Here is a 22,835-nt window from a genome sequence, read left to right as displayed (position 1 = left end):
TTCTTACTTCTTAAATATGTGCTCATTTGCATACAGTACATAATTCTGTATACCTGGAGTTATTTAAGTGTGCATATACAAGAGTACAAGAGTAAGTATGTGTACATAAACATGTAGGCAAGAGAAATAGAACTTTGTGAACACACACATGCATTAGGGATAAGCAATAAGGAAATGGTGAGGAAAACAACTATGCTGAGCTTTGTTGTATATTTTTAAAATAATTATTTAGTAAAATTGAATTATCATTGCAGAGCCAAAACACAGTTGAAGCCAGAAGTCAGAAATGTTCCTGTGGGTCAGCTGTGGCTAAGCTGTAATCTATGAAAAAAATCACTCCACATATTCCAGACACATAATTAAATATTTCAGCACCACTTTCAACTGAATGTATTATGCACTTAAACAACACTGGGTAAAAAAAACAATAATTAGAATAATAGTATCAGTTTTATGCTGGTCATACTTAATGCAGCTTTTAAATGTTATCTGCTTAAAATAGACAGCCACTACTTAAAATATGTATGAATATGGGCTTTCCTGGTGGCGCAGTGGTTGAGAGTCCGCCTGCCGATGCAGGGGACGCGGGTTCGTGCCCCGGTCTGGGAAGATCCCACATGCCGCGGAGTGGCTGGGCCCGTGAGCCATGGCCGCTGAGCCTGCGCGTCCGGAGCCTGTTGCTCCGCAACGGGAGAGGCCGCAACAGTGAGAGGCCAGCATACCGAAAAAATAAATTAATTAATTAAATAAAATATGTATGAATACTTTCACGTTTTAAAACCAAGTACATACTTAAATATTAGTATAGCTTTCCCTCTTTCTCTAGTACTAGACTTTCTACCTTGCCTTATAGCTACTGAATTTCTCTTCAATTTCAATATGAATTTAAAATCTGTTACTCAGAAAGAATTTACATATACACAATGGAACTTTATAAATGTATTCAACAAAAAGATTGCAGGATCAATGTAATTTTTTTCCTTTAGATTATGACTAATAAAACCTGGTTCGGGTCAAAATAAAACTAAAATTCTTTTTATCGATACTTAAGAAGTATGCAGTGAAAATTACTCAGTCTCAACTAGATAAAGGATCCTTTACAAAGTGCTTTATCAACTTCAATAATTAAAAGATTTCCTGCTAACTATTCAGTGAGTCTTCTTTGTAAGCTCTGCTTTGCAGAGTCAGTTCTTCCTACCTCTTCCTTTGAAAAGTCTAATTAAATTGGGAAGCTTTTTTTTCTATTCATTCTGTTTTTGCCATATTGGATACAGATACAAAAATAACTAAATTACAATACTGATTCTTATTTCATTCTTATTCTGTTGGGACTTTATGGGAAGGTAGGAGGAGGTATATTTTCCCAGTTTGAGTTTTTTAAGTTGATCTCTTATTGTCACGTTCAGTGTTAAATATCTTTGGGGTTAATGACGTAATAGGAATGACTTCTTCCCTGATGCCTGTATTGATGCTGTAATAGGTTTTTTAGAATAATTGACTAGTGAAGAATTGAAACTGAACATTCAGAGCCCTTACATTCCCCTTGTGAGCGTTATTTATGCACTGTTACACTATCTTTTTAAAAAATGTATTTGCTGTAGTGTTAAAAGAAATTTGAATGAAAAAAGTCTACCGTTTTCCTACCTTCCTGACACATTTCTTTATTTTTGTATGTCTGTTTATATTCACAAACATATATACTGAAGAGCATCATAATTATATACTTTATCGGTGTTTTGTCTCCTTATTCCAATTATAAATTCTAGCCAGTAACTATCTCTGAAAAGGTGACTTATGTCTTTCATAGAATCAAGTTCTGGGATAAAGAATCCCAGTTATTTTGATTGTTAGAATGGAGGGCAGTTTAAAGGTTAAAGCAATTCAATCATAATTCAATGAGAACATTCTGGGCATTGCTCCTTGCTATTTTGAGGGAGTTATAATTATAGAGTAAGAGACAGATATATATGCAAGGGACTCTTCAATATAAGAAAGAATATGATGGTTGTTAAAACAGAATACAAAGTATTTCAGAAGCGTAGTACTTTGTAGTTGACCCATGTAAAACTTCTGGAAGATTTCAAAATAAAGTACATACAGATTCATGCTTGTACGTGTGCACCTGTATGTATTTCCAGGGGGAAAACTTCATGAATAAAGTTATGGAGACGAAAATGACATTTTCAGTCATGTTTGGACATGGAGAAGGAAGAGAGACATTCTAGCATTCTACCAGTCGCTCTCTATCAGTTAAAGAACTGCTCAGACCTCTGAGAATAGCCATTCTGAATAAAAAGCAATGGAGCAATACTCCATGCTCAAGCAAAGTTCCAGTAATTTAATGGTCAGAAATCTTAAGTTGATGCATTTTAAGGAAAGCCTAGGATATCTCCCTGGATGGTATAGTCTGCTTTAATTTTATTCTAAGTTCCATGAGGGCAGAGACTTTTTCTCTTTTTATTCTTTCAAAGCACTTAGAACAGTACCTGGTACAGAGTAGGTACTCAATAAATATTGATTAGACAGATTTTGAAATTCCACACAGAAATTTTAGTTTCAATCCATGCCTCATAGTCAACCAAGAAAAACTAAGACAACTGGTAAGAGTCATGGACTGAATTTTTTAAAATAGATTTATAGGAGTCAGTGCAGTACAGAGGATAAAACACAAAACTGGAAGTCAGGACACAGGTTCTACCTTTAATAACCAGCTGTAAAACAGTGGTCAAGTCACTTAATCTCTCTAATATCTCCATCTGACTGACATCCTTTCTGGTTCTCAAATTCTATGAATCTATTCTCAGCCCCATGGATAACTCTTAATTGAAAATTCATAGACGATTACCCAAGCTTTTCGTGCATCAAATTGACCCTGTGCTAAGGATAAATCATTGCTGATCATGGAAGCTTAAATGAGGAAATATAAAAATTCTTTGAAAGCCTTTGGATGATAATATTTATATAAGGTTGAAGGAAATGTGACAGTTCCATTCAGTTATGTAATATTTTTTTTCCCAGAAGTTTGCAACCTTGATAATACATTGCAAATATTTTAGATTAACATAAGCACCTAAAAGAGACAAGAATGTTTACGCCTTATTTTCCTCCCTGTAGATCTAGCTAAATTCTATTGACGTTGGGTTGAACCTACTTAACTCAATCTTCTAAATTTGACAAGAGGAACAGAAGAATTGATGCAAATGTATATGGATTAAGCAAATGCAAGGTTATTTTTCCTAGTCTTGGGTAAGAATAAAACCAAAAGACAATGGTAGAATTTATTTTAATCCAAGGGATTTGTTTTCTTAAATGTGAAAGACTGCTGAATTCTCTAAATCCTAGTCTTTCTATAAATAAAACAAATATTTTTTCCTTGACCATATCAGATCTATTATGGTATTTTGGATTTTCATTCTCCATTCACAGCAGTAGGGCAATTTTCACTCACAAGGCAGTGTTATTATATATCTTCAGGCAGTGAAAAATTATGAAGTATCAGTCAGATGCATAGGTAAATCCATGGTAAATCAGTCTTAAGATTTACCATGAAACTTAGAGTTTCACCCCACATTTAACAACACAAGTAATAACAATGATGATGTCATATCCATGCATCACTAGACCTACAAACAAATATTAGCTGGGACACCCTCCACCTGGCTCTAATAATCTGGATAAGATGCACAAAAGCCGGGTTACTAACCCAGATACATCGTTCAGTATGCCCTGGGCAGTTAGGTCCAGCAGACAGAAAAATCATCTATTCCCGTGCATTCCTGCCTAGCCTGATCGGCTCCCTGAAGTTTGCCATTCACTCTCAGCTACTCTTACTCTGCTTCACCTGAAACTGTAGATTTCTCTTCCTGGTCTCAGCTGCTGTGTCTATTCCTCAAACTACATGTTTGACTTCCTACTACCACACGTTATTCTTTGGTGAAGTCTGTTTTACCATGGGATCATTAAAGACCAAATTTCTCAGAAGGAAATATACCCTGCTTTTGAGTATAACATTTGATTTTAAGGATACAAAGGAACAAAGTCCAGTAGTTGGTTTGGAGAGTTAGAACCCAGCAAAAATAACTGCAAAAAGAAGACAAAAGAACTTTCCATTGCGGGCAGTTCATTCCCTAGTAGTAGCTCTCTGTCTTATCCTAAATAACAGGCAGACTCAATCAACTTTTGGTGCAGTACTAAAGAGGATGGGGAACAGTGATTTGTATCAGTCAAGTCTTTAGACGGTCCAAAAACCTTATCTTCGTCTCATCCCCTGCCAGAATTTTAGACCAAACATGCTAAAGGACTGTATAATTTGCTAATTTCGTTTTACCATCTTTTATTTCCTCTGCTCATCCTCTGAATAGAATAATAATTAGTGCAATTGCCAGGAAGTAAATACAGAACAAGAGAGGGAAATGGCCACGGACAGTTACTGGGCATTTTCTGTGCATCAGGCACTGTGCTGAGGATTTAGGGTACACTGACATTAGGCATCTGGACTCTTCACAGACTGACCTCATTAAAGGAACTGTGCTTGCAGGAGACAAACTGCAAACCCTCTCATGCTTAGTCACCTAAGAATCATCCAAACCTGACCTTTCTTTGTTACTCAAAGTCAAAAGGGCAAAAAAGAGAAAAGTTTAACCACTTCACAATAATCTCTTAAGACACAGAGTTTCGTGTAAACGTAAGTTACCTCAAACATCTCTACAGCTGCCGAGATAAATGATAGCTTTGATGGGTTTGTAGGCCTCCTCGAGTGCTTTGTGTTTACAGACCATGGCAAGAGCAAAGTCGGTGTTTCTTTCCTCCCGGTGAACTGTCTGTGGGATTTACAGGGTGAACACAAGATGTAATGTTTGCATCCTGAGATTTGCCAGTAAAGCAGACTTCAAATCCTGTATTATTCTCCATTTTTTAAAAATTCAGATCATTGCAATTACACTCCATTATTCAATGGAGTCTTACAAGAAACCAAAGACTTTGTTTTCAATGACTGATGACAGTTAAACTTTGTGGAGTCTTAAACTGTATAGTGTATATTTCAGAAGTCTTTCTCAATATGTTTTACAAGTTGTGGTGGTATTTTTGAACCTAACAAAAATGATTCATGTAGCTCTTAAACTTAGCACAGTTAAAGGGACAGATTGTACCAAAAAAATTTATAAGTTAGGTAATGTATGGATTGAAGTATCAATAAAAATTGAAGACATTTTTCATAAACTTAAATTCTCTGAATTGGATGGTTGGAACTTGGTTACTGGGCAATCTGGCAGTAATCACCATGCACTACAAATTTTTATATTGCAGGAAAGTCTAGGTTAACAATTGCCAAATATTCAGGTATAATAAAGGAGATAGTTTTTAGTCCTCAGTTTTGAATTAGTCCTCAGTTTTGAAGTCAGGATGCATAGTTTCAAACCCCAACTCCACTGCTGGTGAGCTGTTGACCTTACCAAGTCTTTGATGCTTCAACTCCTTCCTCTGTAGAATGGGGTAATAGTGGTATCTACTCTGTATGGTTGCTCTGAGTAAATTCAGTAGTTTGGCTAGTCAATCAGTGTAACAATAGCAAATGTTTAATACCCGCCTTCTATTTGTCAAGCACTCTCTGAAATACCAAGGATTCCTAGTTGAACAAGACACGAAACTTGTCTCTAGCAATCATAGACTATAGAATCTTCTCAACTTTTTAAATAAATTTATTTATTTTTTTTATTTTTGGCTGTGTTAGGTCTTCATTGCTGTACGCGGGCTTTCTCTAGCTGCAGAGAGCGGGGGCTACTCTTCATTGTGGTGCACGGGCTTCTCATTGTCGTGGCTTCTCTTGTTGCAGAGCACGGGCTCTAGGCATGCAGGCTTCAATAGTTGTGGCACGCAGGCTCAGTAGTTGTGGCTCGCGGGCTCTAGAGCGCAGGCTCAGTAGTTGTGGCGCATGGAATTAGTTGCTCCACGGCATGTGGGATCTTCCCGGGCCAGGGATTGAACCCGTTTCCCCTGCAATGGCAGCAGGATTGGTAACCACTGCGCCACCAGGGAAGCCCTCAATTTTTATTATACCAACTAAAATAAAAGACTGACAACCAATTAAAGGCAGATCACCCTCTTCACATGTCTGTGATTTGATTTATCTCTTTGAAGGGAGAATCCATTTTAAAGAACTTAGTACCACCAGTTCCAAGACTCTCTGTCAACAGATAAACAGTCCCTCCACTAGAATTAGCCTCCTTGCTAATGGCAGTTTCAAGCAGTAAAAAAAAAAAAAAATTACTGTTGAAATGTGAATAATGAAGACATGGTATATATTTAAAAGAACCAAAATGGGTCCCACAGAAGTTCAGCTATCATCCAAACTCACTTTGTTTTCAAACTTCTGTAATATTCATAAAGGAGAGATATCCCTGGCTTTAACATGCCCCCCATGCTATCTGCAAGAAGCCATGTTCGCCAGGTAAAATGTTCAAGCAGATGCTGGACAGCAGTCTTCCAGAGGCGGAGTAAAGACCATCTCTGCCATGGGAAGGAATGCTAGTCAGGGTAGCCCACCTCCCTTACAGAACTAAGATCATGATTTGATGGCCTATAATTTTCATATTGGGTGGTAGGTTTATGCTTTTTAACTTAAATATATGTTGCACATATTCTTTTGTAGGTATCAAATGTTTTATAATAAAAATTTATTTTTTGAAAAGATTTATATACCTAACTCATGGAATATACTATTAGGAAGCCATCGAAATAACCCAAAGTTCTCTGTCATTTCTCTGTTCTACAGCCCATACTGGGTTGTCTCTTGATCCTTTAATCAAAGCCTTGTAATTACCAGGAAAGAGACTGTGTGGATAAAAGAAAGAAAAAGCTGAGAGAGGAGCCAGTGTGGAGATAAGAAGGATGAGAGTTGTTGTTGGTCTAGTTCTCCAGTGGGGGAGGAAGGAGTCATCACTGCAGATGTTCTGGGGTCCCCATGAGAATGTCTGAGAGCTAAAGCAGAGGGCATTTCGGCAGCAACAGGTTTAAAGATCCACTGAATGAAATATCCAAATCCGTTAGTAGATTGTAATCTATGGGCTAGAGATCCAGGATGGGACAAGACTGAAAACCTATAGGTTCAGATATGCAGAAGACCTCTGGATTCCCAGGTATTGCCAGAATCACACCATCTTTGTTTTCCAACCATGTTATCTTTCCTTTTCTATACCATTTCTTCTGCCTGGGACACTCTTTCCTCCTCCCCTGCCCTTTCTTGTTAACACTTACTAATATCATTTCCTAATACATTTCCTCAGAGAAGCATTTTCCAAAGCACCAAGCCAGGCTAGGGGTTTCTTTTGAACGTGCTCTGCAGCACTCTGCACTTTGATTCCTGGTACTCAACCTGCGTGTAAGTAAATGTTCATGTTTAACATCTGTCTCTAAAATTGTGTGTGCGCAAGTGACAGGACAGCAGAGACTGTGCTTTCCTATTCACCCCTTGGACCTCTAAGGCCTAATACAGAGCCTGGCAGATAAGAAGTACTCAAGAAATGTTTATTAAATTTATGAACGATGAGTGAGTGACTGAATGAATAGATGAATAAGTTATCTCTGGGACATCCAAGCAGATATATCTCAGAGAGGGTCAGAATTATCATTCTGAGCTCAGAAGAGAGATTAGAGCTGGCATTAAAGATTGAAGAGTCACCAGCTTCCAAGAGGTGATGAAATTCATAGGGGAGAGTAAATATAAATCTCCTAGGAAGAGTGAAAGTGCCCAAGACTGAAGACAGACAAGGAATGTGGGCCCCGTGAAAGTAATTCAGAAACTTGCTCAGAAAGTCTGGTGCAGTCTGGATAGTGGTTAAGAGCTCAGATTGCTTTACTCAAACAGACTGACTTTTAATCCCAGCTCCAGTCCTTACTTTGTGAACCAAGTAAGTGTCAGGAGCTCAACGAGCTGGAGAGAGCTGAGCTGCCCAGTGTCAAAATAGCTGGTTGAAGCAACAAGCCAAAAATGAGAGTACCAAGTAGCCAAGCCTTTAACATCACTTACTGCAGCAGTATAAGCAAGAGGCCAAATGGAAGAAAGTATGGTCCTTCCTCCCCTCCCCGCCCCTCTCCCAGTGCCCCCTTCCATTTTCCGACAGGGAAGGGTTCACTAGTCACGGATCGGATAGATCAGCACAGATGTTGGGTCATTTTATGGCTAAAGCGTCCCCAAATAAAAGGCTCCCACAGTTTTATGGACCTGAGGGCTGGAGAGAGGGCGAGGGGAAAGGGCTAGGAGTGGAAAAGCATTGAGTAGTGAGTCAGAGTGGCAGACAGTGTCTTCAGGGTGCCCCCTCCTTCCCCCAAAAGGAGGTTTCAGGAGGGAGGCTGGAGGGACGTCTCCACTGAAGGCCAGAATAAGGGTACTGAGCTAAGAAGGCAGAGATGCAGAAGAGCGTGGCCAGCCAGGCCGGCCTCAGCCCTTGACTGCGCTCCTCTCAGAGGCTACAGTATATTGGCTGGGTACCAGGGCTGGTGTAGAGAGGGCGGCTTTCCTCTGTGAAGCCTGCGAGGTAAAGCCTTCATTAACTGCCTACGGTTGGTCCCAAAACATGACTCATTGGTGTTTGGCCAGGAGCGAAACTCCTCAGTAAGTTTCTTGAACTCTACGTCTCAGTTTCCTGACCTACACCCGCCTCGTGGATTGTTGCAAAAACTTAGCTGCCTGCCTGACCTCTATGCAGTGCTCCATAGATGAGAACAACATAGGAGCAAGTTAGATGAGAGGGACTTTACTGGGGCTAAGAGAGAAGAGGCCGAGAAGGTCACGACTGAAAATTATCTGTTCAGTCAACACCACAGTCATTAGCGCCCTCTGCAGAGTAATTTCCATGCAGTAAAGATGATGAACATCAGAGTGCAAAAAGTGATCAGCAAATAGGAGGTAAGGGAGAAGAGATAGCAAGGACCACTCACAGACTTAGAGAATGAACGTATAGTTACCAGGGCGGAAGGGTGGAGGGAAGGGAGAGTTAAGGGGTTTGGGATTGACATGTACACACGGCTATATTTAAAATGGATAACCAACAAGGACCTACTGTAAGAGCACAGGGAACTCTGCTCAATACTCTGTAGTAACCTAAATGGGAAAAGAATTTGCAAAAGAATAGATACATGTGTATGTATAACTGAATCACTTTGCTGTATATCTGAAACTAACACAACATTGTAAATCAGCTATAATACAATATAAAATTAAAAGTTTTAGAAAAAGAGAGAGAGATGGCAAGTATCAACTATTCTGAGGAGATATTGGTAACAGTGAGTGCCTATTTGCAGCTGATGAAGATATACAGGGCAGGGCAGGGAAGAGAAGATGCCCCAGCACTGAGCATGAGGCCCTCTGAGGGGAACCCTGGGCGATGGCAGCTTCTAGTCGTGCAGGGACACAGCATGGATGTAAGCGCTGGGCCTGCGGTTTGCAGCCTCCTTCCAGATGTGCAGGCTTCCTTTCAGGATCTCCCCACTTATCCTTTATTCCACCTAAATAACCATGCACTTTCCACCGTGACCAGCCCTCTTTCTATTCATCTGCCAACTTTGATCCCACAAAGCCTGAGCTGTGAGAGTCCTTATTCCTATCGGCTCACTGTCTCTATAGCAAGCTTCGCCTCTGCTCAGCAGACTGAGAAAACGTCACAGGTTCATGTTCACGTCAGAATCCAGCAGGGAATGATCTCTTCTCTCCTCCCGCCCTAACCACAAATAAACGCTACATAATTTATTACATATTTGTACTTTTTTGAGACTAGAGGCAAACCGTGGTTCATCTCTAAACACTGACCCATCAAGAGAAAGTAGCTATTATTCTAAAGAGGCGAAAAAACATCAAATTCCTACTTCGGTACTAAGACTAAAGAAGAATGCTAACATGCATATTGCAGACTTTCCATGGAGGATGTGAGTCCATAGCCTAGTGAGGCCCAGGTAATGGGATTTACTGTACTTTTTATGTGAGAATACTATTTCCAGGGCTTTCAGGTACATTTAGTACAAAGGCTTTTCCTTGTACTGAAATACCGAGAAACACATGAAGCTCAGTAACTCTTAAAGTTGTAGCTTCGATCATCCAGATTTTTGCATGAGAGAGGATGCAGAAGAAAGCAGCAGAACTGCTGTAAACTATTATGTGAAATAATTTAATCACATTCAACTCAGTAGGTCTACGCCTGCTGCCATTCCTTTGCTGATCCTTAAGTAGACTATCATTTTCTGCCTCTGCTGTTTACAGAAATACATTTTATTTCAAAAGCAAGGTTTTTCTTGGCACTCAACTCACCCATGACTTTATCGATGAATATTTTTTGATGTTATAACTCAACTCTTTGTGTGGCTGAAATGGCCAAGCCTCTTTTATGTTGTTGTTCTTATTTTTCCCCCGTCAAGCATTCTGACTGCTGCTGTCAAAATCTCATAATAAATGAAGATTTCTCCCACCGTGGACCTCTTATAACCATGGCAACTCCATCAGCAGCTAACGGCCACATTGCAAACATGCTTTTGAAAAAGGATAGCTTCTCACACTGCTGTAGTACAAATGTCCTTTTCTTACCTTTTCTCCATAAGGATGCTAAGAAAACACATCTCAAGTAAACATTTGCTTTCTCATGCACATGTGGGGCTACTTTTTTTTAAAAAATCAAGAAAGTAGAAGAAAAACTACAAATAAAAGAGGAAGATCTCTTGGAAAGTATAGCACTAAAGGGGGAAAGATGCTGATGGCTTGGCAGCATTGACAACATATTTTTACTCTTTTTACAACTGAAATCAATGTGGTTATTCCTAAGAATTTGAGAATCTTTATTGCTGTTACTCCACTCCACCATCAACCAGGGAGGATTTCTAGAATGCTTGTTTTAGATTTCATTTGTCTCTCTGAACAATTGGTCACTTTTAGGTAATGCAACCATGTGCATCTATGTACAGATACTGCTATATCTTGCTTCCATAAGATGGACAATTTTAGGCTCTTCTTTATGCCTTGAAAGAACCCCAGAGTAGAATCAGCATGTGGATCCTTCAGCTTGCCTTGCAAGTGTTCCCACAGTGCCAAAACAACAGGAATTCCTGCCCAAGCCCCGCTCTCAGACACTCCAAGATGCTCTGGCTTTCTTGTTTATAAGGTAGTCCCAAAACAGTCTATTAGAGAAATTTTCCCTAGATACCTGCTTCTGAAGCAGCCTGCTTATAAAATAAAGGAGGATATTTTCCACTTTAATTTCCCATCATGGAAATATAGACATTTAAATAGATCTCTCTATCTCTACCTACCTACCAACCTACCTATCTATCTACCTACTTAATGTCCCATGGAAAGGGACTTCCCCAGATCTCAAAGAATTCAGAGATTGAGGCTGTTTTTCTTTTCAGTTTTCCTTCAACTATCAATAATGATCAGTAACTATCCACCGATTAGAACTCAGCATCAGGTTTCCAAATATGGCAGGATTTGTCAGTGCCATCTACACGGATATCTGGTACATTTCATCACTGTAAATAATCATCTCCCTCTGAGGTTTTCAGAATTAAGTGGTCTCTGTAGGGCTGACATAGGAATAAGGATGTCCCAGGCCACAGAGCAAGCAGCAAAGCCAATTTTCATTAACCATTACTACCATTTGAATTTTACCTTACCCAAAACCATTTTTTAACTCTTCCGGAAGGTTTTCTCTCTATGTAAAAGTCCTTTAATCAGGTGAATAGGCTTAAGAGTTAAGACCTCCTTAGATTTGCATCAGAGCTCTGATTCTTTCTGCTGGGAAACTGTGGGCAACTTATTCAAACTACCTTAATCTCAAGGCATTAATTTGTGAAAACCAGACTGATAATAGTTCTCCCTCAGAGGATAGCTGGGAAGAATAATTGACTTAACACATATGAGAGCGCCCAGCTTTGTAACTGAAAGAAACTAAATTCTTCATGAATAATTTTTCCCCTTTCTTTTCCATCATTCCTGACTCTCACTCTCTCCTGTTTCTTAGTCATAAGATTAGGTTCATATTCCTGATTTGCTCATCTATTTTATAAGCCACTTTCATAAGTATGTAAAATTATTTGCTTTCTGCTAAGGTAAGATACGTTGAACTGTAGACAGTGCAAGATTGTCAGTGGTGAGTTTTTGGTTTTCCCTAACCAAATAAAACGCTATAAAATTTGATAATATACATAAGATCACTACCATAAAAATCGCACAGGCTTTCTCAAATAAAATTAAATTTGAAATCACAAAACATCGTTTCCTTTTGGAACTGGTTCACCAAGTTTCCGTAGTGGAATGAACTTGGAGAATCCCATCAGTGAAGCCCAGACAACAATCTGTGGTCTGATCTTATTTACCTTGGTGGTGGGAGTGTATCAGGCTAGTAAGAAAACAAATTGTAACAAATAAAGATGTCAGGATGCTCTATAGGAGAAGTTTCTTTTACATCTTTTTTAAAGGCAAACTTCGGAGAAAGTTCCACAGAAAACATTGCAAACCATTAATTTTTGCCCTGACAAAGAAACTTTCATCCTTTGGAAGGTAGCAGAATAAATGGGAAGGTTTTAATAAAATATTTTATATGGCTACAAAAGCAACACTAAACATAAATAAATAAGTCTTTGCCACCAACTCATTTTAAAGTGTTGTCATCCAAGTACAATGATGCTGCAGTATGCAGGTACGGGTGTAACTTTTGGAAATACCAGTAAAGTCTGAGTTAATGAAATACTCCTGCCTGTCGTCCTGAGACTAAGACGCATTATCAAATTGCAAGCAGGTGGTGTCAAATCAGAATCCAGGGCTGCTGGCTCAGTGAGAGGCAAAGCCTGAATGATGAGTTTGGAAGGAAAAATATAAAAGAAGACCAAAGGAAAAAGAATGTTCTCTCACTAAGCAAATCGAATCAGTGTACAAAGCCACCATTTCTCTAAATATTCATTTGACTACACAAAGGAATCACTTGTGTTCATCCAGTATTTCCTGGTAGCCTCGGACCTTAGTTAATCAAATAGAATTTTTGCCTTTCTGTCATTACCTCAATCTCCAATACTTAAGACAACCTGAAGAAAGTGATATGTATACAACCAACCATTTACTTTCCACATGTAACTTTTTTTCATTCAGTGGCCAAATCTTGTGTTGGAAGAAGAAATAAAATCACCAACAATTTATTTAAGTCCTTTTATTTCCTAGATGTGGAGTCCTACATAGGACTAGATACAAAACCTAATATTGCTTCTTTGGGAAATGTACTTTTTCCTGCATCAATCAATGTAACCCGGGTTTTGTATAAAAACAATGAAAATGTTCCCATCTCAGATTATGATTTAAAATATAAAAGGCATAAATGATAAGTTCTCTTAGAGAACATAAGCACATTTTCTTCAGAGCAATGGTGGCACTGCCTGATCAGTAGAATAATGTTTTCTTCTATATTACGGTAATTTATTTGGTAAAAACAAGGTCAGGATGGGCCAACCCACTTGACTACTATAGTGAAAACCTAAAATTTGTTACTGTGTTCTCAGCTAAGTATTGAGGAACAGTAAACTTTTCCTTTTCTGTCTTTTTTGTTGTTGTTCATGATGACATCCACTGACATATCCCTCACATTCTGTGCACTATGCTTGGAGAGTACCAACTCCACAGAGAATGGGAAAAAGAAAGAGTAGAAAAATCATCTTGCAATTTAGAATAATCTGAGAGCTGAGGTCATATTTCTGGTTTTTAAAAAAAAAAAGGATGAAAGGCATTAGTTGTCTAGGGAAAAATTCTATGTTTGTTAAACACAATTAGACAGTACTTCCAAAACTTACCTTTCCAAGAGGCTCCTGAGCTTGCTTGTTTTGGCCAAAGTTACACATGACAATGATTAGCTCATAGTAGATACTCGATAAATAATGCATTAATCAGTGAGCATTACCTAATAGAATGTAGTTCATTCTTCAAGACCTAATACAGCACTTACTCTGATGATAGGCACTGCCCTAGGCATCCTATAAATGTCATAAATGTTACTCATATACTCCTTGTAACAATCCCAGGGGATGTGTTCTATTATTGTCTTCATCTTACAAGTGAGGAAAACAGAGCAACGAGAAGCTGTTTGTCCAAAGCCACACAGCTGATGATAGCTGATGATAGTCCAAAGCCAGACTTTGGAATTCTGCTTCCTGAGTCAGTGCCTTAATCCCCAGTCAGCATGCTGCCTCCGTGTGATGTTTTGCAGGAGTTAGCCCCGTCCAAATTGCAGTTTGATCCACCTATGTTAGGTTCCTGAAAGTTATCTTGGTAGTCATTCAGAATTGTAGTCTAATGGGGCTTCTAAAATAACCACGGATTTCTATCTTCCCTTTCATGTGATCCTCGCTGCCAGTGGAAAGGATATTGGATTTTTTTTTAGTAGTTTAGGATATTTATATTAAGTCTAAGAGAAATAAGAGCCTGAAGGGAATAGCCCTAATTTTTAGATTGTGTTTATGGTAAATCTATAGGCTGGGTCCTTATTATTGCCCAGATTTGCTCAAAAAAAAAAAAAATATATATATATATATATATATTTAAATATGTATGTGTGTATGTGTGTGTGTGTGTGTGTATATATATATATATATAAATGAGCCCCAAAACTGAGACTGTGGATGAACTTTGATTTCAGGAGCTTATAGAAGGGCCGCCAGATCATCATCATCATTGAGGTAATAGATTGAGCTTTGGAGTCAGACAAATTTGGGGTTGTATCCTTGCCCTGCCATTTACCATCTTGTGTGGCTTTAGGCACGTTCTTAATTTCTCAGCACCTAATGATCCTTAGCTGTAAAATGGAGATGATAGTGTAATTTCTTAGGGTTATTTGGAGAATTTTATACATGGGTTCATAGTAAAAGCTCAAAAAATGTTACTTCCTTTCCCTTTATAGTGATATTATTATGACTATAATTATCTTTCCAAGTAAAATAAGGGCTTCATGACAAGTTATCTCTGTCTGCAAATTTCCGCAAAGAATTTTTTTAAGATACCAAAGATTTTGCAAGAAGTGACTTTCAATAACTTTCGATATATATGCTCTCTCTATAAGTATAGATCTGTATACAGATATAAGGGATGGAATGGATTGCCATGATCCTACCTTCTACATCTTAAATCTCCACCACTAGATTTGAATAAAACAGAAATACAAATGGTATTATCACCAGAAAGTCACATTTAAAATGTTTGAATTTCCATTAGCATGTTGAACATTAATTAAGCATTCAGGTTATTTAGTTTAGGTAATAGTAAATTTCACCCTGCAAAGGCACTTTTATTAGTGTTTCCCCCCAATGGCCATTGTTTTGAAAGATTTTTCTCTATCTGGAAAACGGAATGTTTCAGTAATAGTTTAGTTTTCGTTTTTATTCATTGAAATCATATATGCATATATAGTCAGGTTTTTTCTCAGCATAAAACCATAATGTTCCCACACTAAGTTGATATAACTCCAACAAGAAGCAAAGAAACTTGACGTATTTGTTCTTCTTTATAGTCTTTTTGAAGGTTAATTGTTGTACAGTCTATTAATTTTTATCAATATTCAGTTTATATCCCTGATGAAAGATTATGTGTCCCAGTCCTGTTAAACTCGGGTGTGGCCATATGACTTGCTTTGGCCAAAAACATGAACAATTCCAGGTGTAAGGTTTAAGAGGAGAGCCTTGAGCTGAGACCTGAATAGTTAATAGATATTAGCCAAGCACAGAGTGAAGAGAACTTACTCTAAACCGATGAAATGCCATGTGATAAGCCTTTGGAAAGAGACTGTAAAATTCAAACCTTTATACCAGTGTAATTAGAGAGTTAGAAAGACAGTTGGAGAGTGAGCTGGATAAGGCTACAGAGGTGGGACGGGAGTCAGATCTCCCAAGCTGGTTGGTCATATCAATGATTTTATATTTTATACCAAGTGCCAATGTGAAGCTATATAAGGGAGGGTTATAAGCCTGGAAATAACATATGACTTAGATTTGTAAAGAGCTCTCAGGATTTTGTGTGCAGAGCAAATTGAGAGGGAGATAATGGAACCTTTTAAACTAGATGAAAAGCTAATGTGGTAATCCAGGCTGGAATTGATAGTGGCTTGACCCAGAGCAGTAGCTGTGGAAATGCAAGAAGTGGATGTATTTTAAATATATATAAAAGGGCAGTCTTAAAACATGCTGAGTAGATGTATGCATAATAGACTGATGATAGAATGTACAGATGGAAGAAGAAGGAGTGAAGGATGAGTTTGGGGTTCCAGATTAAGCGACTGGGTGGAAGAGACTCCATATATGGCAAAGGGGATGACTTGCAGATGTGCCCAGTTGGAGAAGAAAGTCAAATATATTCAGACTGAGGACATAATGTGGAGAACCCACATTATGGTGCTTAGAGAAGCCATCTGGACAGGGGACAGTTGGTGCTTAGAGAAGCCATCTGGACAGGGGACAACAAATTTGGATTTATAACATGTAGATGGTACTTAACGCTGTGAGAATGAATGAGATGATTTAAAAAGAAAGGACAGAAGAAGAGAACAGAAAGGCACCTGGGACACAGGTCTGAGTAACTCTAATATTTGGTCAGACAGAGAAGGAGAAATGTGACAGGAAGACTGAAAACAATAGAAAGTTTTAATAAAGATGGAGTAATTGCTTCCCACTGGAAAGCACTTAACGTCTTTAGCTCTGAGGCTTTATGATGAGTTTCTTTTCCTAAAGGAGAACAGCCTTCGATAGGTTCTGAGCCACTCAGTCAAGGAGCTGGAGACTGGCCTCAGGGGATGGTGGAGGCGGGGTGGTCACAGCCTTCTCAGTGGGGCTTGGAGAAACTTCAGCTACTTCACAGTTTTTATTTAAGACTAAGACATTTCTTTATTGCCCATGAAGCTTCCTCTATAGAAAAGACATTAACTGTCACTCTGTATGTTTCATTTAACACACTAGTATGCCTAGACTCGGTTTATCTCTTTCTAGACGCTACACCAGCAATTTGGGTCACTTCCACACAGTAGGTACAGTTTCTTCAACTATAGCCTCGTGGTTCATAAAGCGACCTCGGTATAGAAATCACCTTGGTTTTTTTCCCCTCACATAGGGTAGATAGTTTCACCTTCCTCAGACTGCAGTTTCCACTCTTCTTATAGTTGCAGATTGCCCTCCTCAACAGGCCTGTAAGAATTCCTAAAGGGGAAAAAACGTGGAGATTATTCCATTTTTAAGGGGTAACAAATTAGATGTGTTGTTTCCAGTCTGGTCACTTAGCTCTCCTTGCCTTGATATAGAGCACATACTTTGAAGGACTCCTAATTTGGAGGAAAAGTAGTCACTCTTCCCTAAAACAATGCCACTTCTCCCATCCTACCCAGTTAAGGGGACAGCACCTACTAACAAACTTATTTCAGGAAATTCAGCCCCTAGGAATCATGTTGGTGATCGCCTCCAACCCTGGCCTAGTTGACTCAGCATGAACACCTCTGATTTTCCCTTGGCTATACTGACTCATTCTCTGCCATAGTCTGCCCTGGCCTCCTTCCCCTAGCCAGGACCCTCAGAGAGTGGAACTCATAATGCCTAATAAATACCAAGAGCTTAACAAATATTAGTTCCCTCCTCTTCTGCCTAGCTGCAAGGCTGCTTGACCTGCTTACTGTCCTAATTCTGAACTGTTAGAAATGCTGGTAATAAGGGCCATTCTCAGATTCACTCTTAATATTTAATACTCATAATAACTCTATAAAATTCACCTTCATGAAAATGTCATCCTATCTTCTGTTTAGGCAGAAACTTTCTTGAAAGTTTTAAGTTACTCTTGATTGAAGCTTTATTGATTGAAATACCTCAGAGCTCAGGCAGCAACCCTACTTCCCAATAAGCCAGGCGAAATCCTGGGGAGCTGTTGGGAACTGGCCTCTCCACTGTCCACATTCTGGTCAGACTTAGTTCTCTGATCCACGTAGAACAGCTGTCTCCTTTGGCCACTTCTATTGTCCCAGTCACTTTTCTTTCAGAAAAAGACGTTTAGAGATGTTATTCAGGGCCAATCTGGCTATAATCCTAGCCTCAGACCTTTTGAGACAAAGTATATAGATATAAATGTTTATTACTTATGTTACTATCAGACAACGGGTTATCTCATTGGCTGTTATGCCTGAATTTTCTTCTTAAAATCAGAAATCACATTTCCCACAGAGTTAGTATACATATATTTCTAATGGGATAGAACAATACAGTCATAATCCACTTTGCTATATAGTATAATGGGAGGGACCAGGGGAAGAAGTTTCGATTCTAAGGACCTGAATTTCAGTCTTGGTTCTATCATATGTTTGTTTGAGTGAAACTTAAGTTTTCAGAGCTTCAGTTCATTTTTCTCTCTCTTCTACTTACCTGAACGGACTGGTTATAAAGCTGAATTAATATATTTGAAAGCAATGAAAATATAAATTACTGATAATTTAGTGATTGTATAATTTCAGCCAGCTACTCCTATATGTTAAGGCTTACTTTAGTTCCTGTTTCAACCACACTTTGCCCAAAAGGAAGAGAATGATCTAGATCAGTGATTCTCACACCTGACTGATTTCACCTGCAAAACTTTAAAATATATAAAGATTCTCAGGCTCTACTTACCAAGGTTTTGATTCAGTGGACATGGATATAGGCCCAGGAGACTATATTCTTTTTAAAGTTTCTCAAGTAAAATGTTGCAGCTTTTTTGGAAGAAGTTAGCAATGGGTGTTAACATTTTACCCTGAGACCTGGTAATTTTACTTCTAGAAATTTATCCTAGCAATATACTTGAACACGTGTAGAAAGATATACATACAAGGATTTTTACTGCAGCTTTGTTTATACTTTAAAAAACCATTAGATAAAAAAACAAACAAACAAACACCATTGGATGTCCTTCAGTAGGAGACTGTTAAACCATGGCATGTCCGTACAGTTGAATGAAATGCTGACATTGACAGATGTGCAAGGCTACATTATTTTTAAATTTTAAAAAGCAAATCATACAACAGCTTTATAATACAGCCTTCTTAGTGAAATATAAGAAGTGCTTGTAGTGTGTACGTATTCATGTATGGGTTTATAAGAGACACACATTGAACTGTTAATAGAGGTCAAAACTGAGAAATTGGTTTGTGAAAGAAAGCAAAGGAAGTGCAGGACTTCTACTTTTTAATGTTTACATTTCCTTTTATAGTTTTTTCCTTACAGCATAAGAGTTTTCCATTAAAAAAAAAAAAAATCCCAGGTGACTCTGGTGAGCAGTCCCATCCAAAAAACTACTGATTAAGAAGCATGTTAATCTCCTCTATCTGTCCTCCTTTATTACTACTCTTATAACTTTTAAGCTATATTATTCATGATGTTCTACATTTTATCATGGTCAGTTTCATCACTCAGCCCTTCCTGAATCTCCCTAGTGTATATCCCAAGTACGAATTTGTTCGTTCATCCAGTTTATGAATATATACCCAGGGCTTTTGCCCAGAAAGTGCCAAGTGCTGTTCAAGGCATTAGCAACAAACCAGACTACACGTCCTGCCCTCGTGAACTGAGAATCCCAACTTCTCCGAGCCTCAGCCCCTTCACCTGGAAAATGGATATATCATTTCAAACATAGTGTATTTTCTCATAGAGTTTTCTGGGGATGAAAGTAAATAATGTGTGTAAAGCAGCATAAAGTCTCACATCATAGAAGTGCTGAGTAATTCTAAGCTGTAGTAATTTTCACTGTTGTCATCATCATTAATTTTTCATGGCCAACTGTTTGATCCATTGTAAATTCTCTGGGGGAAAAAAACCTACAAACACTAAATTTCATATTAAGAATGTTATTGTTGGTGTTGTAAACAATTTGAAGTACATCTGCCCCAGTAAATCACAGCAGATTTTAGAAGGCTTAGTGAAAAACAGAGTAGAAGTCAATTCAGTAAGAGGGGAAACGTTGCCTCTTAGTTACTTAAGGCATTCCTCAGCCACAGAACTCTAATTTCCTTGTTTTAACAAAGTAGATTACACAGCAGAGCCCAATGTGCATTTATAACAACATGTGACATTTTGTTCATGTCAGTGAGGATGAGAATCTCTTTTGGGGGTAAGAATACCAAAGAGCAGTGAGTGACCCCTTAATCCTAATAGCAGATACTCCTATGAGTAGGAACCAGTTTGTGAAGTTTGGGAAATGAACTTCTCTTTACATTTGCACCTGATCTTAAAAAGTACAAAACATGGGCTAAGCCGGTTTGAGCTTCTCTTTTTTACTGACTCAGAAGCTAAATGTGGAGCCAGGTTCAACTATCCAATTAAATGTATTGTTTAAAAATGAAAACAATTATAGTGAAACTGAAAATTGCAATTGCTTTAGCTATGTATGTTTGTTTTTCTTTTTTCCTTTTTCGTTTTCATTGTTGTTGACAGAGCTAACTCTTCTTTCAGCAAAGCAAGAAAAAGAAAAAAGCATTAAACAATGATTATTAGTGGACTCTCTGGCACAGCCCCCAGTCAGGTTAGCTGACCCCTGCGCTTACTGCAGGTCCTTGATTGATTCTGTCCACTCTGAAAGGAAACCCCAATAGAACTACTGTGAGAATGTAACAGTGCACCAGAAAATTCTCCATGGAAATATATAGGTCTTTGGTATATTCTAAAAGCTAATATTTAAACTGAGAAAGAATAAAGGATAAGCAATATCCTCAAGTTCATAGGTCATAAAAATTATTTTGTGGGAGTATAAAATACATAACAATACATAACACATATGTATTGCGTAACAAAATGCCTAGTGCTTGCACTAGGAAATAGCTGCACAAGTGAATACAATGCAATGGCTGCTCTTAAAAAGCAACGCTGTTGCAGTCACAGTCACATAAAGCTGCAGGGTAGGAATGCTTTATTCCGTGCCTTATGTATGGTACCCTAGCTGGGTTACTCTGGTGACTTGGTTGAATAGTAGCCACAAGGCAGGAGAGTCAACTGCAACATGTACAGACCAATATACATTTTATTTTCTACAGATTCTTGAACTTCAGATTTTACATTTGGGTTGCAGTCTTCTCAAGAACAGTTGTTTCAAGGCATGTGTTCACTGCTGGATTTAGTCTCAGCAGGACTACCAAGATATAAAGAAATATAAAAAATTGAATGAAAACGACTCAAAGCATTTTGGTAGTGTCAGGGAGAAAGACATTTTCCTCATCCCTTCCAGGTTCTTCTGGCTGGCCTAAGAGTTAAATTGACACGAGTCAGATTAACAGAAGAAAATCACACAAAAGCTTAATAACATGTACGTATGGGAGAAACCCAGGAAAACTGAGTAAATAGCCAAAATGGCTGAAACCTTCCCCTTTAATACCAAAAGAGGATGTTAGGATAGTGGTTTGGGACTTCAAAGGGGAGGAAGGCAATTCATATGAAAATGGAAAAGCTAATGTTTGGTGAGCAAGTGTTTGCAGAGCCTCGCAGACACAATGGGATGCAGAGCAGACTCTGATCTCGAGGCCCCGCTAGCCCATATTCTTTGCAGATGTCTCTGGTAATAGGTATATCCCAGGAACAGTCCCTCGATCTGAATTTTTTTAGGCAGTTAGAGGAAAGGTCAAAGTTTCTTCCTGAGTCTTTCGGTCCTTGATTGTTTTCACCTCGAAATAATCTGCACACTAAAGAGACATTTTGAAGTAGCAAAGTTTGCTTCCTGCAGGAATCATGACAATTGTGTTTTATGTTTGGTGTGAATGTTATTTAAACCAATCAATGCAGTATATTGCAACAGATCATTTTCAACTAAGATATTCTTTTCAGACCTTTTCTGTTACACAGTGAGGCTGTTTCATTTGCTTAGTCTAGTGATTAAAATGGGCTTTTGGTCTAGTGGTTATATCCATTGTTATTATTCTATTTGGTCAACTCTGTTTCTCACTTGAAAATTCCCTAAGAAAGTAATGCTCTTTGATAGATGCAAGTGTTGGCAAACAGTCCAGGTTTTTTTACAAGGGGATGGAAGAGAATATTTTTTTACTCTTACCTTGTTTGTGTGTATGTGTGTGGTGTTATGTAAGACAAGAGTCTATCCTTCTCAAGCTACATCGAGCAAAAGGTACATAATCCTTAAAAAAAGAAAAGCAACTGTGACATGACATCCATTAGATCTGATCATAACACTTCTTGAAAGATTTATCCAACGTCCCCTTATTCCACTGAAGTAAAGTTGGAAGCAGTTGTTTAAAAGCATATGTAATTTAATAGGAGGTCAAAACAATGCCTGTCTATAAATAATTTTCTTCTTCCTTTCTGCTCAGTTTAACTGTGAAAGAAATTAATTTTTTTAAAGAGTTGGAAGACTGTTCTAAAATATATATCTCCTTCTGACCCCTGGAATTTTCTGAGCAAGTTATTATAGACTCCACACATGACTCCCATGTGTAGCTCTTCTCTCAGCTGTAAAATTACATTGGTGTGATTATTTGATTAATGCCAATTCCTGCCCCTCTCCACCAGGGCTAAATGCTTGGTGAGAGCAGGGGCCACATCCTGTTGCCTGTTATTGTTCCCAGCACCAGCTTAGTGCCTAGCGTGTAGTAGCTGCTCAGTGATTACTTGTTAAGTTAACTTTATGCCATATAAGGCACTTTGGAAAAAGTGGGTAATCACCCTTTGACTTAGTTTTACTCTTTTTATAAATCTAATCACCTTATATACACAAAACTGCTGTACATATCTGTTTTTCAAGTAGAGTGTTACATGTAAAATGTTTTAAGTCATTCAGAGAAATCACATACTGAAAACCAAAGTTAATTTCTTATATTATC

At 38.3% G+C, this 22,835-nt stretch overlaps 1 protein-coding gene and 1 long non-coding RNA gene across 10 annotated transcripts in view; one reads left to right on the top strand and one right to left on the bottom strand.

The window, feature by feature from the left end:
- Positions 1–22,835, top strand: part of GRID2 (glutamate ionotropic receptor delta type subunit 2) — a 1,377,005-nt gene that overhangs the window by 1,291,750 nt on the left and 62,420 nt on the right. The gene's annotated exons all lie outside the window — the stretch shown is intronic.
- LOC307185701 overlaps positions 15,373–22,835 on the bottom strand; it is a 133,752-nt gene continuing 126,289 nt past the window's right edge. The window contains exons 6-7 of one of the 3 annotated variants that reach the window (XR_013828150.1): positions 17,766–18,087; positions 15,373–17,202 (exon numbers count right to left, since the gene is read on the bottom strand). This is a non-coding gene — a long non-coding RNA (uncharacterized lncRNA). Of the gene's footprint in view, positions 18,088–22,835 lie in introns of all 3 variants that reach the window. The other 2 variants (XR_013828151.1, XR_013828149.1) reach the window with 2 other exon arrangements.

The sequence above is a fragment of the Stenella coeruleoalba genome (genome assembly GCF_951394435.1).
Source record: "Stenella coeruleoalba genome assembly, chromosome: 4".
NCBI classification, from domain to species: Eukaryota; Metazoa; Chordata; class Mammalia; order Artiodactyla; family Delphinidae; genus Stenella; species Stenella coeruleoalba.
The sequence above is the reverse complement of the archived record's forward strand: the minus strand, read 5'-3'. Positions and strand labels throughout refer to the sequence as shown.